The following is a 16,674-nucleotide window of genomic DNA, read 5'->3' on the forward strand; positions in this document are numbered from 1 at the left end:
TTATGGATGCACGGTATTTGCATGTAGTTTTCTGGTTATGCGTTGTGATTTGCATTGAGGATTGCCTTGATTGAAAATAGTATTAGCCTTGCCTTGCCATTTCGTGGATAACCATGGTGTTGTGGGTTTTTTCTCTTGATTTTTTTCTGATTGGTGCTCATAATTACTTATAGTTTTGGATTGAAAAAAAGACTCTGGAGTCCCTAGAAAATCTTGGGTTGAGTTACTAGTCTTGGAGCCTAGGCTAGGAAAAAATCCCTAAAGCCCTTGGTGGGTATAGTTACTAGTCCCTGAATTTGGGTTGGACAAACAATTTTGAGTCCTAGAAGGTTGTGGGTTGAGTTACTAGTCCTTAGAGACCGATTTAGTTGGTGTTAGTGATGTCTGAACTTGAAGTGGAATGATTGGCTGAGGGTTGAGGTGGTTTGGCCTCTGTAAGCCCTGGTTTGTTTTTTTTTGTTTTATTCCATGATATCCCGCATTCATGCTTGGAATATGGCATAGAAGTGATTGACTGAAAGAGATATTTGGTTCAACCCAATCTATGGTCAGGGGGTATATGGAAGTACCTGAATTGGTTGGTATTTTCATATGTTAATAAGTTATATTCTTCTATTGTGATTCATCTATATATGTAGTGATTATGTTAGCGATATTGTGACTACATTTCCATGGTTTCTATGTTGCTTATGTGTTGGTTATATGCTAGTTATGTGATATATATTACGTATGGATATTGACATATATTGATGAATGTATGAATGGGTGATGAATGGATGGACTAATAAATGTTATTGGTGCTATTTTGAGAGACCGTTAGAACATCTCGGCGATTCTTATATAAGTTTCATACTCCTACGATTAGATATGTATTCATGACCTGTAGCTTATATGTTTTCCATCTGTTTGATGAAATGATTATCATGGTCAAGCGTGGTTAGGTACAGTTATTTTTCAAGTTTTATATGTTTAGCATTTTCCTTATATAATTTATCATTCTAACAACTCTCGAGCTATTTTGGGAAGTAGTCTGGAGGCTTTTAATGGCTACCTGCCCTAATATCTACCCACTTTCACCGTCTTACTCTCGATAAACATGAGATGAGGGGCTACTATGACAAGAATCAACCTTCTAAGCGACCTTCAGGCAATGGAGTCGACATAAAAAACCTTAGTGACATCCCTCAGCTACCATAGACCCTCTAGGAGTATCCCAACCCCTCTAGGAGTCCATCCCCTAAGAGAACTCAATTTTTCCTTGAGTTTCACCCCCAATCACTCCCTTGCCAAGGCATTCATGCAAATGTGGGTGCTAGTTGATCCCATGATACTCTATGAGTTTGACTGTGAACTTTTCCTGCCAGTGTTGTGTCAACGACTGATGAATTTAAGGCTATTTTCCAGTGACGGGGATAAGCCTCTATCCATAAATCTACATGACTTCCAGAATTCATAAAATACCTAAGTAAAATGCTTGTAAACCAAAATATGAAACCAAGACTAGACTTGATCGTCCCCAATCGGAATTGGTATTTTGTCAAACATTTGGTAGACATTCAACCTACAGATCATGAATGCAAGTATGAATATAAGGGACTGAAAAATCATCTGATATTGAACAAGAACACTCACCACCTTGTCACATTAGTTGTATTAACATCAGTTAGGTATTATATCCATTATTCTTTTAGTTATAAGTAAAAACATGAAAACACTCATGACTGAGAACTGTCACATAACCATGCTTATAACCAAAATATAACCATGCCAATAAAAATAAGGTAACAACCATTAAAGACACATAATAACAAGTACATTTACCAATAAAAATCATGAGAACTTAGCTTTCAATAAAAATAGGAAAGATCCAACCATGTTCAAGACTTCCAGGTACCACCCAACCATAGAAATGGTTGAACCAAATCTCTCTTTCAGCCAGTCACTCCCGTGCCATATTCCAAGCATGAATGTGGGATCTCATGGATAAGCCAATCGAGAAAAACCCAAGGGAATCCAAAGGTTAAACCGTCTCCACCCTCACCATATAGTGATATTACATAAACCGTTCCTGAGATCACAAAACGAAACCAAGATTGGAATGCCTCCAGATTCCTTCACCATCCTTAAGAAATTTTCCCATCTCCATGCTCAGGATTTACTGTGTATCCCGCCATTACTAGTCAAGGGATTCCTAGGCCTTTGGGAATTTCTCTGAGACCACGTCAGCCCTAGATTCTAAAACCATCCAATAATTTCAAAGCTCAAAACCAAGAAAAATCCCATCACACCATGGCTATCTCAAAATGGCAAGGAAAGGTTGAAAACCACTCTCAAAACTCGAAAAAACCATTCCACTAACAACAATAGAACTAAACACCAACATGGACATACCATGAATGTAAAAACCAGCTAACAAATCCTACATGCAATCTGTTACGTGCAAGTATTTCTGCTGAATCTGTTTGACTCAACCTTTCCTTGCTTGATGTTTACATTGCTTTCCTTTCCTTGTCCTTTATTTTCTTGCTTTCCTCCATTTGTTTGCTTGATCATCTTCTCCTCTTAGTGCTCTTATCTTGTTTGAGACTAATTATGAAAATGAATTGACAAAAGGATACCAACTAATGATGTGAGGACCTTTTATTATTCATGCCTCTAAATTCTTCAATTTTCCATTATTTTCCTTCAATTTCCTCCTCACATGAAACTTGTGACTTTTGACATTCCTCTTCTCCCATTTTCCTTTATTTTCATAAATAAAATGCCAAAAATACATATTTTCATTTTTAATGCCTTAGCCATTGCCTCTTCCAATTTCGCTTTATCCATAAACACATTAAGTGCCACCCAGTAGGATATTTCTTCCCAACACTCAACTTGGAATAAGTCTCCCTTAACCATGGTCTTATTTTTCCATTATTAACTTATGTTACATAAAATTTCAACCCATGGATGTTACAGACCCATCCCCCTTAGTTTAACACTATCCTCAGTTTAAAACACACATAGACCCAAAAAAACCATTGAAAACAAAACATACTTCGCATGGAGCTTTATAACTTAGCTCATTGCAATATTTACAATGAATAACCTCCTCAAAAGAAAAAACCATCATGAAAACATGAAAATATAACAACCATACCACTTATTCGAGCTTTATAACTTAGCCCATGGGGGTTTTTACAATAAAAACCATACATAAACATGTAAAAGTACCAAAGCTACTTTGCATAAACTGGAAAATAATGAAGGATACAAAGCTCGCATATGATCATCCATCTCCTAGGTATATTCTTTAGGCCCAAATTGCTTCCACTACTCTTTAACATGCTTGATTTCTCTATTCTGTAGCATGAGCTTCTTCCTCTGCAATATGCATTGAGTTTCCCACTAGAATTCTCCTTCTTTCTCTATATACAATACACATCAATTAATAACATTATCAACATCTTTTAGATACCTTTTAAGCAAAAAAACCATGGAAAAAATCAAGGAATTTCACTGTTGGAGCAAGTGCAAATCGATAGGCCATTATTCCAATCCTCTTAAGGATCCCAAAATGCTTGCAATACCATGGTGCAAAATTGGCACATGATCCAATAATCAAGGAGCTCTTCTTGGGCTCGATGTGAAAATATAAATGCTCCCCAATCTAAAACTCCTTAAATACCCTGTTTCATTCTACATAATGCCTCTACCCATCCCATGTTTCCTATAGATTCTTCTTTATAACCTTCATTTCCTGTTGCATATATGCAAACATATCTTGTCCAATAAGTACCCTATTCACTGGACCACTCCATCTCATGGGAGGGTTACAACTCCGCCCATATAGTGCCTCAAAATGGTTCATCCTTAGTGACTCTTTATAACTATTTTTGTATTCAAAATCAACCAATGGAAGGTACTCCTCTCATATCCTCTGTTGGTCCCTCACATACATCATCAACATATGCTCTAGGATTTTGCTGACCCTATCTTCTGTCCATCTGTCTACGGATGATAGGCTATACTGAAGGCCAACTCTATCCCCAAACCTCCATTGAAAACATGGAAGTGAACTTGGCATCCATGTCTGACATATTATTCTTCGGAACACTATGCAATCTAAGCACATCTCTGATGAACATGTGTGCCACATCACGATATGAATATGTAGTCTTCACAGGAACGAAGTGTCATGCCTTTGTTAACCTATCCACCACAACCATGATGGAATCATGATCTCTATATGTCCTCAAAAAACCTCTAATGAAATCCATGGAAATGACCTCTCATTTCCATTTGGGAATATGAATCGTCTGTGGGAGTCCACCTGGATGCCTTCACTCTACCTTTACCTGCTGATAGTCCAAGCATCTAGCCACAAACTCTGCCACATCCTTATTCATATTTGGCCAATAATAAACCTTCTTTACTATTGCCAATGTATTCTGGTAGCTTGGGTGACCCAACTATGGCTTGATGTGAAACTCTCTCAAGTTAAGATTCTTCAGATCACTATCAACTGAATAATAGATCATGTCCCTAAATCTTAGTAAGCCATCTATCATGAGATGATAGACTGCATCTTGATCACTTTTGTGTGTACCTGCACCTGTACCGATAATTGTACTTTGCTATAACCTACTCTTGAGCTCCATATACCTGTCATCCTGTTGTCTTGCCCTAAATATATGATCCTGTAAGAATATCCCATAAAAGCTCATAGTTTCTATATGATTCACATATACTCTCCTACTAAGAGAATTTGCAACTTGATTTTCATTTCCTTTAATAGATTTGATCTTGAAGTCAAACTCACTAAGGGTGGCCAACCATTTAGCTTACCTCATGTTTATATTTGTTTGGTCAAACAAATATATCAACCCATTATGATCGCTCATCAGTACAAATCTTCTGCCAAGAAGATAATACCTCCACATCTTCGAGGCATGAATAATAGCTACTAAATCAAGATCATGAGTGGCGTAGTTTCGCTCATGCTCATTCAGTTTCCTAAACTCATAGCATACCACCTATTCTTTCTGCATAAGGACTCTACCAAGTCCTATTTTACAAGCATTTGTACACACTACAATTCTTTATCTAGATCTACAATCTTAAGGACTGGAGCATTGGTCAAAAACTGCTTCAGCTGCTCAAAAATAGTTGCACATTCTTCTATCCATTCGAAAGTATTACCTTTCCTTTCCAAATATGTAATAGGATATGCAATGCATGAGAAGTCTAATAGTAACTTGCTAATCCCATAAATGACTTGACTTCCTCCACATTCTTAGGAGTTTCCCACTCCATGATGGCCCTTATCTTTTCTACATCTACCGTTATGCCTTCCTTGGAGACAGGATGTCCCAAGTAATGCACCTATATCTGAAAGAAATTAAACTTGCTAAGTTTGGCATATAAATGATGCTCTCTTAGAAATCTCAACATTATTATTAAATGATCGACATGCTCTTCTTCATTCTTACAATATATCAAGATGTCATCAATGAATACAATAAAAAACTTCTCTAGATAAGGACACAACACATTATTCATCAAACACATAAATGTAGATAGAGCATTAATAAAACCAAAACGAACCACAACAAACTCATAATTTCCATACCTGGTATTGAAGGCAGCATTGTAGATGTCTTCTTCTTTAATGCATACCTAATGGTATGCTGATCCCAAGTAAATCTTTGATAACATTGTTGCTCCGATCAACTGATCAAACAAATAATCAATCCTCGACAATGGGTACCTGTTCTTGATCGTCACCTTGTTTATCTTCCATTAGTCAATGCACAAACTGAGAGTATCATCCTTATTCTTCACAAACAACATCGATGGACCCCAAGGTGATACAATTGGCCTAATGTATACCTTCTCAAGAATTTAAATTAGTTACAACTTCAACTCTACTAACTCTACTGTGCTCATCCTATAAGGTGACTTTGATGCGAGTGTTTCCTTTGGTACCAACTCAATAGAAAAAACCAATTTCCTATGAGTAGGTAAATTTGGAATCTCTACTTGAAAAATGTCTTGAAACTCTTGTAATACGCGGTACCTCTTGAATATTTCTACATCCTCAACATCTTTACCCTTGTCACTAGAGATATGCACTGCAAACATCAGGCAACCTTTTCTGTGACTGCACTAATCATGCATAGCGGTGACAATCCTTACTGATTTAGGATTCTTATTTCCTTGAAAAATTCTCATTTCCCCATTATCATCTAGGAAATCAATGGCCTTGTCATAACAAACCACTTTGGTCCTGTGAAGGTACAAGCAATCCATACCCAAAAGAATACCATATGATCCCAATGGCACTACATTCAAATGTTTTGTTGTAGGCATACCATTCAACTAAAATGTACAAGATCTTACCCAATGATGAATCATCTTCTTCGTACATGTATCCAACTGCACCAACCAAGACTCTACATGCCCTTCTTTTCTTAAGCCACACTTATCCACCAAGTCATGATTAACATAGCTATAATTAGATCTAGTATCAGTCAAAATATAAACAACTTGATCACAAAGCTTACCATTGATCTCAATGATAAATTCTCGGTGGTACACTTGTATATTGTCCATAGCTGCATAAATCTGAGGAATTTTATGACCAACATCTCGAATTGTATGTGCGTGCTAAGAACTATAGATCTAAGGTATACCACCTTAATTGCCAACTCATTTTATTGTGTAAATTAAGACATGTATTTTACTATCAATCCAGGTTGGTAATCTTAGAAGCAAACCACAATTTATCAAATTTTGGATAAAAACTAATGTAGAAAGTAGTTCTGAAAACATAAGTGCATATATAAATCATTCTAAGAATGGAAATACATATTATAAATTACTTCTCATAACTGAATAAAAAACTATCTAAGTCTATTCCATAAAAACATACATTTTTGGTCAATGAGATTAAGATATTTTAGAAAAACAAGGAACATGATCTCTCAAAGAGACATGGTTTTCCTCCCTCAACAATTCTATAATAACATTTCCAATACCTAAGTAAGCAAGAAATAATGTAATGAAAGCATAAAAACTTAATCTAGGAAAACTTGAAAGAAGTGAATCTTGTTTAGTCTTAATTTTAGGTCACGAAGAAGAGGCTCCCTCAAGGGGACCTAGTTGTCCTTCCACATTCAACCTAATCGTTAAAAGAAGCAATATTCACTTAACACATTTCATAACATAAATTCATATTAAAGATATCTACAATTATTTACATAAAATGAATATTATGAACATGGACAATCAAACTAGCATATGTAGAAATATAGACCTGATACAACAAAGTGTAATTATCTTGGATGGGGGCCCTCCAACATTTTTGGTAAATTGCTAAATACTCACCTACAACAACTAACTCACTCCAGAAAACACAAAGAATTCATGAAGAAAAAGTTATGTCTTTAATTATCTCAAAAATAATAAGTTTGTGTACATAGTTCTAACTATGAATGCCTCTCTTTGAATAGGAAAAATGATAACCAAATAGGCTAAAAAGTATCAAACAACCATCATTAATGTTATCCCACTTCACCAGGTCAAAAATATCCATTAGTTACAAGAAATTTGGAAAAATTCCAAAAAATCCTAAAACTACCCCTTTTTAATAGGGATTTCTCGATGACAAGTCATGTTTGACGAGCTTTGACCGGGCATGTATTTTGTCATTTTGACCGAGCCAATAGCTGTTCATCCATCCTTGGTTCGTAATATATCCAAATATGTATCCATCTCGAGCCCAAATGTCCTACATATATCACTTTAATGGAGCTATTATGGGACTTTCCAGTTCTATCAAAAAATGCCCTTAAAACCAATTTTTTACAAAAATATCTAAATATTGGAAAACATAATTTATTTTCCTGAATATGCATAGAAAAGTAAAAGTAAGGCATATATGGATGATATAAAGTGGAATATGATAGAAATTAAGTGGATTTTTAATAAGCAAAATTGATCAGAATCGAGGACCAACATCTCCCCCTTGCTGATCTCCAAGCCTGTCCTCATGCTTGCTTTCTTCTCTTTGATCCTCTGAGTGCTGATGTACTTACTGTCCCTGATCCTGAAGCCTATTGTTTTGTTTCCTGTAGAAGAAAATTAATACCTTCACATGTCCCTTCTTTATATATAGTAGTCATCACCTTCTATCTCTCATACTTTTATTTCCACATGATCTTTTCATTGAGCCACCTATAAGCTTGTTTAGAAATAAAAATGTTCTTTGTTTCAAGCTTATTAATTTTCTTGTTTAGTTTTTCATTTTCTTTGATGAGAGCTTTGTTGTTTTGTCTATACATATTGTTTTCTTTCTTCAAAGGCCTTTCCAAAATCTTTTTGACTTCCAACTCCCTTGTCAACTCTTCTATCTTCTTAAGGTGTTCTTCTTGCTGTAGCTCTTTTTCTTCTCTTACAGTTTCCTTGGCAATTGAGTGTAATGATGTATCTCCTATATGAAAGATTTTTTTTTAATGAATTTATCATGCCATTTTTTCCTTCGCTGTTGAACTAGAGATGTATTCTCCATAGCTTGTTTTCTGATGTCATCTAGTTCATTGAGTTGCATGATCCTTTGTTGGTTTTCTTATGTCAGGTCTAGTCCCAATTCTGCTACAATTTTGTATGTTGGAATCTCAAATTCAATTGGAAACAAAACTTCTTTTGCGTAAACAAGTTGATATGGGCTAAATCCAGTAGTGTTTTTCCATGTTATCCTATAAGTCCATGGTGCTACATTCAGCTTCTCTAGCTAGTATTTTCTATGAATGTTTACTGTCTTTGTCATAATGTTCTCAAGTACATTGTTTGTTGATTCAATTTGTTCATTTTCGTGTTGGTGGTATGGAGTTGATTTTCTATGCTTAATATTGTGTTTCTCTGTCAGGTCCTGAACAAGCTTGGAGGTGAACTGTGTACCTTGATCTATGACAATTTTCCTTGGAACCCCATCTCCTGCAAATATTTCTTGCTAAAGAAAAGAAACTACTGTAGTTTTTGTAGTTGTGCTCAATGCTTTAGCCTCTGCCCATTTTTTTACATAATTAGTACATACTAGGATGTACTTTTTACGATTTGATGGTGGGCTGATAGGTCCCACAAAGTCAATAATCGATTGTTCAAATGGATCTATTAGTACTTGCAGTTTTAATGGCATTTCATCTGAAACTATCGGTCTACCTATTCTTTGGCAGGTATCACATATTTTAGCATAAGTCTTTGAATCCTTCAATAGTGACGCCCAATAGTAACCTTGATTTAAGACCTTGTATGTTGTCCTCTTCCCTGCAAAATGACTACCACATGGTTCCTCATGACATTCTCTTAAAATATCAATGACCTCATACTCTCTTATGCATTTCCTAATGATAAGATCAAGTCCTGTATAGAAGAGATACCCATTAATCCAAGTGTATCTTGCACTGTCTCTAATTATTTTCTTCTTCAGTTTTCTTGTAAAATGTGATGGTAATATTCCAGATGATATATAGTTTGCTATATCTACAAGACATGGGATTTTACTTGTTATAGAAAATAAATGTTCATTAGGGAAGTTATCTGACACATGTATAAGATCATGAGTAGAATGAAGTCTTGATAGAAAGTCTGCTACTTGGTTTTCTCTTCCTGGTCTATCTAAAACAGTGATATTAAATTCTTGCATTAATAACAACCATCTAGTAATTATGCCATTAGTAATTGTTTTGTTCATTAGATATTTAATGGTTGAATGATATGTATGGACAAATACTTGATAACCTATTATATAATGCCTGAATTTATTAACTGCATGGACAACAACTAGCATTTCTTTTTCTGTTACTGTGTAGTTTAATTCTGTCGGAGTTAAATTTTTGCTTATGAAATAGATGGCATAGTTAAACTATTTTTCCTTTCATCACAGAGGTTCTCCGATTGATGTGTTTGATGCATTAATAGATGTATGGAACAATAGTGACCAATTTTGTCCTATGAGAATGGGTGCTATAGACAAATGTTCTTTTAATTTTTTGAATGCATTTTTACAATTGGTAGTCCATTGAAACTCAATGTATTTTGCAAGAAGTTTAAACAATGATAAAGCTATCTTATTGAAGTTTTCAATCAATCTTCTGTAGTAGCTTGTATATCCCAAGAAAATTCTTACTTTTTTCTATATTTCTGGTGGCATTAATTTTACAATAACTTATATATTTGTTGGTTCTACCTTGATACCTGAAGAAGAAATGTCGTGTCCCAAAACTATCCCTTCAGTTAAAATCATAAAATATTTCTCCTTTCTAAGGGATAGGTTTTTCTCTATGCATCTCTTTAAATCTTTTTCAATATTCTTCAAACAATCATCAAATGTATATTCATATACAGTAAAATCATCCATATAAACATCTACACATTCATGAATTAGATCAACAAAGATTGCAAGGACTGCTCTTTGAAAAGTAGCAGGTGCATTACATAACCCAAAGGGAAAAACATTGTATGCATATGTTCCCCATGGACAAGTAAATGTGGTTTTATCTTGGTCCTCTAATTCTATCTTAATCTGATTGTATCCACTAAACCCGTCAAGAAAAGAAGAGTATTTCTTTCCAACTAATGAATCCAGTACTTGGTCTATGAATGGTAATGGGAAGTGATCTTTTAATGTTGCCTTGTTCATTTCCCTACAGTCTACACATATTCTCCACTTTCCAATTTTCTTTGGCACCAAAACTAAGGGTGAAATACATTGACTATCTGAAATAGGATAAATGAATCCTACTTGTAACAATTTCTACAGTTCCTTTTTCACTATTTATTTCATCATAGGATTCATTCTTCTTTGTGGTTACCTCACTAGTTCGATATGATCATCATTATAGATATGGTGAATAATGTCTCTCGATGAATTCCTTGCATGTCTTTATAGTACCAGGAAAACGATTTTGAATATTTCTCTAATATTGCAATTACCTGTTGTTCTTGTGATGATTGTAGATTATTACCAATATTTATATTCTTCCCTGGATTGATTTCAACAAATTTTCTTTGAGAATTGGTAATTGAATTAACAGGAAAAATTCCTTCAAATGAATTTTGCAACGATTGAATAGTACACTTTTCCTGAAATCATTGCTTTAAAAGATGATTTGCAACTTCGTATTGTGTTATTCTTAGCTATTTAGAAATATCAGGTTCTGTGATAAAAAAGATCTATTAAATCCTCATCTTCTTCCTCTTCTCTAAAATTGAAAGGCTTGACTAATGCTTAAAATAGGCTTAGTGTTTTCTTGTTCACCATCAAGCCATGATAGTAAAGAAGGAGATTGAGCAAGAGGATAGAGTGTAACATGTTTCCTTTCATCTCCATGTGCTATGGTCACACATCCTGATCTGCATCCAATGAAGGCATCTGTTGTGTCTAACCATGGTTTGCCGAGAATTAAAGGATGGCCTCCTAAATTTGTTTTTGGTTGCAAGATCAAAAAGTCTACAGGATATTCCCATGAATCTAAAGAAACAATGATGTCCCCAAGTATTCCTTCCTGTACAACTTTAGATCTATCTGCTAGTTATAAAATTGTAGTAGTAGGTCGGATGTTTGGAAATTTTAGATACTTGATTGTTTATGTTGTCATGACATTTATAGCAGCCCCTAGATCAATTAAAGTTTTAGAAACTGAAAATTTATTGATTGAAATGTTAACCATAGGTATTGCTCGATCAATGTATTTTTCGGTTGTTGATTTTGTAGACATAAGAATAGCTAATTTGCCACTGACTTGAATTGTGGGTGGATCTCTTTTCTTTGTGCCAGTTTGCTTAATCCGTAATTCCTTATTGTTCTTCTATAAGTTGGTATTTCATTAATAGCTTGCAACAAAGGAATTTTAACATAAGTATTATGTAATTCTTCTACAATATCAAATTTAGGAAAAGAAATTGGACTTTTGATTTTCTCCTCTACTAACATCTCTCGATAAGGTGGTTTTTGAGTCATAATAAATTTTTCTTTTTGAATTTGATTTTCTGGATGAGATTTTTCAGATTTTTCTCCTTCTTCAGTTTTCTCTTCAATAATTGGTGGAGAATATTTGTGTAATACTTTCCGAGACCTTAAGTGGACATATTGTATAGCAAGAATAGAATATGTAGGAAATTATGTTGTTTCTTCCATATTATATGTTGGTCTTTCCACTCTATTAGTCGGATTTGCTACTGGCTATGCTGGTAATTGAGTTGGTTTGGGTGGTGGTTGATTAGAATGAAGTTGAAGCTGTTGATGTTGAGTTAGTGAGGGCATTGATTGTTGTGTAAATGTATTTGATTGAGTGGATTGTTGGAATATTTGATATGGAAATGATTGTTGAGGATATGGTTGTGATATGGTGGATAAGATTGATATTGTTGACGGTAAAATTATTGAGGAGGTTGGGCTGCACAAGCATATCCTCACCAACTTTGTGAAGGTTGGTTTTGGTTTTGCTGAGGAGGCCAAACCTGCCATGGCATAGGAGTATTCCATGAATTCTGATATTGAAAATTTTGTGGAATTTGTTGAGGAAACTGTTGAAATGTATGTGCAAAACGTGGTTTCAAAGCTCTTTTTGGTGCCATATGATAAAATCCTTGAGTTTCTTCTATTTGACTTGCTTGCAACTCTTTTAATGTTGGAAAATCGTCTGTAACATGATTTTATGTACATAGTCCACAAACATGTATATTATTCGAAGGACATTCTCGTATAAGAAGCTTCTTCCTACACTTAGGACAAAAGATTAACATTTTTTGTTCTTCTTCTTGTTGGTTCCTATTTGTGTTTAATACATCAACTTGTGTTCCTAAGGTACTCAAAAGATCTGTTTTAAAGTTTTCTAACAAACTCCTTATTTTTTTCTCTTGTCACTCCTCTTGCTGTAGATTTGGAAGCTTTAGAGGTCAGATCTCCTTTCCCTATTTTGGATCTTCCTCTAGAGTACTTTTGGCATAGCTCATCTATTTCATCAATTTGTATGTATGGAATATCTCCTTTACCCATTAAATTTAGAATATCAAGTTACTAATCTCTTATTCCTTTAAGAAAAATTGTTCTAATGGTATCAAGATTTAGAGAATGTTGTTTGGATTTTCCAGGTTCTAAAGGAATCATTCCAAATATTCCTCCAAACTCTAATCTTCTTGTTGAGACATTCTAAAAATGTCTTCTTTTGAAGCTCTAGTCCTGCAATAGGTGTGATACTTCTTAACAAATATTTTCTTCATTTCATCGTAAGAAGTGATAGAGTGTTCTCATAATCCCATAAACCATTTTAATTCAGTTGCTTTAAGAGTATTAGGAAAAATATGAATCTTATGTGTATCATCAGTGTAACCATAAGTTCCACATAAGATTTCAAATTCAAACATGAAAAAATTAGGATCTTCAGTAGACATTCCATATAAGTTTGGTAAAACTGAAGGTGGAATATTCTTCGTTTTTACTTCTTCTCCTAGAATTTCTCTAACATCTACAATTGGAAATCCAAAAGTAGCTTCTTGATCATTTTCTTCATCTCGTATTCTAGTATGATCATATTCTCTTTTGAGATCTTCCTCTCTTTTCCTTTCTGCTTCTTTTCTGGCTTCTTCTTCTCTTCTCCTTTCCCATTCTTTTTGTTGTTTCTCATATTGTAACCTTTGGTCAGGAGTGAGGATAGTAGATCATTGGCCTTCTTTTGCCGTATGTTTTTTAGTAGTTTGAATTGTTTCAATAGCAATTTGAGATTCAACTTGTTATCTCTTTTCAAAAATAGGTTGATCTATTTGTTGAAGAATGGGCTGATTAATTTGTTTTATTGTTTCCTTTTGTTTTCCTATGGAAGTTATTTCTATTTGTTTTTGTCTTCTTTTCACTTCATAGGCTAATGAAGTTTGTCTTTCTACAAGAGTTAACCTTTGTCCTAAATGTTGTTTGTACTCTAACTCTCCCCAAGTTGGTTTTCCAACAATTTTTGTAGTTAATTCAAATGGAGGCAGACCTGCTTCTACCAATGGTTTAGTAATTGGGGGGTCTTGTTTTACATATCTACTGTTTTCATCTCTATACCTAGGCATAAATGACCATAATGAAAAATCATATCTACGTTTTTGTATGTTTTTCTTTATTCTATGTTTTTTTTAAATAATCTTCCTAGTTAGTGGTATCCAAAATATGCTTCCCTCGCAACAACGCCAAAAAGTTCAGGTCAATTTATTGTGTAAATTAAGACATGTATTTTACTATCAATCCATGTTGGTAATCTTAGAAGAAAACCACAATTTATGCTATTTTGCATAAAAACTAATGTAGGAAGTAGTTAAGAAAATCGAAGTGCATATTACAAATATTAATCATTCTAAGAATGGAAATACATACTATAAATTACTTCTCACAACTGAAGCAAAAACTATCTAAGTCTATTCCATAAAAACATACATTATTGGTCAATGAAATTAGGCAAGTTTAGAAAAATAAGGAAGAGGCTCTCTCAAAGAGACTTGGTTGTACTCCCGCAACAATTCTATAATAACATTTCCAATATCTAGGTAAGCAATAAATAATGTAATGAAAGCATAAAAACTTAATCTAGGAAAACTTGAAAGAAGTGAATCTTGTTCAGTCTTAGTTTTAGCTCGCAGAGAAGAGGCTCCCTCAAGGATACTTGGTTGTCCTACCACATTCAAGATAATCACTAAAATAAGAAATATTCGCTTAACACATTTCAAAAAATAAATTCATATTAAACATATCTACAATTATTTACGGAAAATGAATATTATGAACATGGAAAATCAAACTAGCATATGCACAAATATAGACATGATACAACAATGTGTACTTAGCTTGGATGGGGTCCCTCAAACCTTACTGGTACACTGCTAAAATAATCAGCTACAATAACTCATTCACTCAAGCAAATAAAAAGAAATCATGAAGAAAAAGTTTTGTCTTCAATTATCTCAAAAATAATAAGTTTGTCTACATACTTCTAACTATGAATTCCTTTCTTTAAATAGGAAAAATGTTAACCAAATAAGCTAAAAAGTATGGAACAACCATAATTAATGTTATCCGACTTCATCAGGTCCAATCCATCCACTATTTACAAGAAATCTGGAAAATTTCCAAAAAATCCTAAAACTACCCCTTTTTAATAGGGATTTCTGGGTGACAGGTCATGTTTGACTAGCTTTGACCGGGCCTGATATTTCTCATTTTGACTGAGCCAATAGATTTTCATCCATCCTTGGTTCCTAATATTTCCAAATATGTACCCATATTAATCCAAAGTGTCCTTCATATATCACTTTAATGGAGCTGTTACGAGAATTTCCAGTTCTGTCCAAAAATGCTCTTAAAACCAATTTTTTACAAAAATATCTAAAAATTGAAAAACATAATTTTTTTACCTGAAAATGCATAATAAGCTAAAAGAAAGGGATATATGGATTATATAAATTGGAATATGATGGAAGTTAAGTGGATTTTTCACAAGAAAAATTGATCAAAATTGAGGAGCAGATTCTTGGAGTTGTTGAGTTATGTGTCATATGTTAAGGAGGAGAAGGCTAATATTGAGAGATTCATGAGTGGATTTCCAACAAAATATAGAAACTACATTGACTTTGATGAACCTAGGTGTTTTGGAGAATTTGGTATCTACGAATAAATACTAATTCCCTAGATAAGTAGCCATATCTAGAAGATAAAGTGCATCTTTGACTTGGCAGTGACTGACTCGACTCCAGAGGGGATGGGGGATAGTATCACTAAAGGCTAAAGTGGGAAACACATAATGAATGGTATGAAAATATGGATGGAATACTGTGACATGATACAACGGGACCTGATCAATATAGTGAAGAAGGATATAGTGTTGTGGAGTTCTGGAGTAGTAGGACGAAGACGAAGTGATGGCGATGGTTAGGGTTTCGAACAGAGATCTGGTTGCTGCCGCAACGGTTCCCAAGCATGCCTCAAGGGCCGAAGGTGAACCAGGGACTGGGGGAACGGTGATCGTTGGTGGGAGGTCGTCTCTTCTGAAAGCACCTGCAGAGAAATGGTCGGTCTCACGGAGACGAATGGTCCAAATACACTTAGATCTGCGTGGCTCTGTGTATAGTCTTCAGCGAGACGGGGTGAAGGCATTAACGGAGGTTCCCATTGTTGTGTGGAGATACGAGGAGGGTACTCTCCTGCAAAAGATTGAGGCTCCAATCTGCAGCCCTGAACAAAGAAGCCTGTCTGGCGTATGGCGTTTAGAGGCTAGGCGTTGTCCAACCCAGATCACGCGGAGAATTGGCAGGGGGGGACTGCAAGATGTAGATCCGCTCCCTTCTACAACACACGGGCCCAATCATTGCAGTTTTGGCTCAGATCCATACGATCTAGTCTATATCCGAGCACAGAGTGATCCGAGGCACCAGATCGAACACGACCAAGCCTTTATCCGAGTACAGCTGGATCCCAGGCGGCAGAACGGAGACATCAATCCTAGATCGGGCAGAGTTTATGCAGATCTAGACATGCAAAAGGAAAAACGAATCAAAACGGAGCCAGATCTGGAATTTCGCCATCAGCCAAAGCAGGTAACAAATATTTGTTTTCAGATTCTGATTAAACCCCCTCAGGGGAAATCTCGATTAGTATGG

The sequence above is a fragment of the Pinus tabuliformis genome, chromosome 4_1 (assembly GCF_031772625.1).
Source record: "Pinus tabuliformis cultivar Carrire ecotype Pingquan chromosome 4_1, CPIR1, whole genome shotgun sequence".
Lineage (NCBI taxonomy): Eukaryota > Viridiplantae > Streptophyta > Pinopsida > Pinales > Pinaceae > Pinus > Pinus tabuliformis.